This window comes from Aquarana catesbeiana, linkage group LG11 (assembly GCF_042186555.1).
Source record: "Aquarana catesbeiana isolate 2022-GZ linkage group LG11, ASM4218655v1, whole genome shotgun sequence".
Classification (NCBI taxonomy): domain Eukaryota; kingdom Metazoa; phylum Chordata; class Amphibia; order Anura; family Ranidae; genus Aquarana; species Aquarana catesbeiana.
The window spans coordinates 35497876-35500722 of record NC_133334.1 but is presented as its reverse complement, the minus strand read 5'-3'; the positions used below and the strand labels follow the sequence as shown (position 1 = coordinate 35500722).

Sequence of the window (2847 nt, the reverse complement as noted above, 5' to 3'; positions counted from 1 at the left end):
CCGCTGACGCCCTTAGGCGGCACAGCGTGAAAGGGCTCTTAAAGTGTGACAGGGCTAAAAGCTAAAAATTGGTCTGGGCAGGAAGGGGGTGAAAGTGCCCGGTAGGCCAAGTGGTTAAACACATATTGCACTGACACATAAGAATAAGTAGGGGGCATCTACTAAGCCACTGAAAAAAATAAACAAAATAAGAAAAAGGCCTTTCTTATTTTTTTTTTTTCCTTAATATTTAATGTTGGTAATATATTCAGGTAATATGTGCAACGGCATTACAGCCAATAGAGGTTACAGGTTTTTGGGGTTTTATATTTTAAAGTTGCGCTTCTGTTTGTCAAAAAGCAATGTTTTTGTTTGTTTATGAAACTTGGATATATTTATTAAAGACATTATATATATGATTTAACTAAACCCATTCTATTTTAGTCACCTAAAGTACAACTAAAACTAAAACAATTCAGATGACTAAAATACGTCTAAAACTAAAACAGCGTTTTAGTTAAAAAAAAAAACTATGACTAAAACGAAATCGAAATTTGACGTAAAAATAACACAGATAGACATCCACTACTTTATTAGCCCTGTAATCTTTTTTTTTATTAAATCGTTTCTTACTGTGTTTTCTTCCTCCTTGTAAAATTCTCCATGAGCTCCCAAGCCTCTCCTTTTCCCTAATACTAAAAAAAATAGAAGGGACTTTTTTTGAGTTTTAAATGTATAAATTATTATTATTTTTTTTTTATTAGAGTTCAGAGTCACTTTAATCACGTAAGCTCCAGAAGGTTTTACCCCCTTTATGAGAAAAATTGGGAAAAAAACTGTGTATCAATAAGAATAATAACAATAATATGTGCTGCAAAGTCCTATATGTGACACAAACACACAAACGTAAATAGGAAAAATATTGACTCGCGCATCTAAACAAATTACAATATATGTGACTGAATATTTTAAAAGCAAAAAGTGCAAGAAACCATATGTGCATACAATAAACTCAAAAATAGGTACGAGGTTTAAATGGTCCAACCTCCCCCTAGGCAGGTATGATAGACCATATAAATATGAAACATTGGTGCAGAAAGTAAACGTGAAAAAACTGCAATGTATATTAAATAAGAAGTATAATGAAAGTCCACACACATAAACACCAAAGGGTGATGTACAATCCAAAGTTTATCCAATAATATGTGAAATCCTAGGTATATGGGTCCGCCACCATGAATAGAGAGCCTGGCCGCTTACCAGAACCCCATGACCCCCCGTTACAGAGGGTCTAAATGGGCTTTGAAATCCTGCTGTTAAAACCGCCAAGGAATCAGGTGGGAGCTGTGCTAGGACATCAAGAACTTAAATGCAGATAGATGGATCCACAAGGAAAGGAGGCTCATCTCTCAGCGAAGTATTATCATCATAAAGGGAAAAACAAAGGGCTCCGATAGTGTAAAACCAAATGATATTTATTAAAATATAGTAAAAACTCACATGTGGTTAAGAAAAAACCTCTGAAGAAAGACAGTCTGCGGCACCGGCCGGATGTTCGCAGATAGCCCGTCCAGCTGGAGTAGCAACGACAGAGGGAGGTGACGCGATGACACCGCTCAGCCCTACGCTGCGTTTCGCAAGAGAATTGCGTCTTCCAGGGGCACGGGCGGCACATCACGTCACCTCCCTTAAATACTAAAAACATAATGAATACAAGCCTCACTCTGGGTTCAAACCGGATCGCCACAGTAGCCTAAAACATAAAAAACGGCTGGAACCCGGTGCGCATGCGCGCCCTGTGTCCCAGCCTCCGTCATGTGATGATGCTACGTCGGACGGAGTGGCTGAATGCTCAGAGCGGAGGTGGAAGACATATGCGCTTGCGCGCTAGATCATAGCCTGCGTCATATGAAAGCCTACGGCACCTGGTATTCCCAGGCGGTCTCCCATCCAGGTACTAACCAGGCCCGACCCTGCTTAGCCTCCGAGATCAGACGAGATCGGGCGCTTTCAGGGTGATGTGGCCGTAGGCCATAGCGTCATATGACGCAGGCTATGATCTAGCGCGCAAGCGCATATGTCTTCCACCTCCGCTCTGAGCATTCAGCCACTCCGTCCGACGTAGCATCATCACATGACGGAGGCTGGGACACAGGGCGCGCATGCGCACCGGGTTCCAGCCGTTTTTTATGTTTTAGGCTACTGTGGCGATCCGGTTTGAACCCAGAGTGAGGCTTGTATTCATTATGTTTTTAGTATTTAAGGGAGGTGACGTGATGTGCCGCCCGTGCCCCTGGAAGACGCAATTCTCTTGCGAAACGCAGCGTAGGGCTGAGCGGTGTCATCGCGTCACCTCCCTCTGTCGTTGCTACTCCAGCTGGACGGGCTATCTGCGAACATTCGGCCGGTGCCGCAGACTGTCTTACCCCCTTTATGACCAGTACATTTTTTGCTATTCAGCACTGCATTACTTTAACTGGTAATTGTGCGGTCATGCAACACTGTCCCCAAACAAAATTTATATCATTATTTTTTCACACATTATTTTTTTGGTGGTATTTGATTACCACTGCATTTTTTTTTTTTTTTTTGCAATATAAATGAAAAAAGGCAGAACATTTTGAAAAAAATAAATGAAATATTTTTTACATTCTGTCATAAACATATCCAATAAATTTGTTTTAAAAAATCTAAATTCTTCATACATTTTGGCCAAAATGTATTCTGCTACATGTTTTTTGTTTTAAAAAAAAAAATCCCCTTACACTAGACATGTGCAATTCGTTTTGTTCCAAATTAGTTTTTAAACAAATTTCGTCAGATTGGTTGATTCCAGAATTTTTCGGAATATTCGTAAATTTGAATATG

At 40.3% G+C, this 2847-nt stretch overlaps 1 non-coding gene across 1 annotated transcript; it reads right to left on the bottom strand.

Annotated features, from left to right (window-relative positions):
• Nucleotides 1-1892: 1892 nt before the first annotated feature.
• On the bottom strand, nt 1893-2011 carry LOC141113016 (5S ribosomal RNA). Its single transcript, XR_012236701.1, has one exon. It is a non-coding gene; the product is annotated as a 5S ribosomal RNA (ribosomal RNA).
• Nucleotides 2012-2847: the final 836 nt, after the last annotated feature.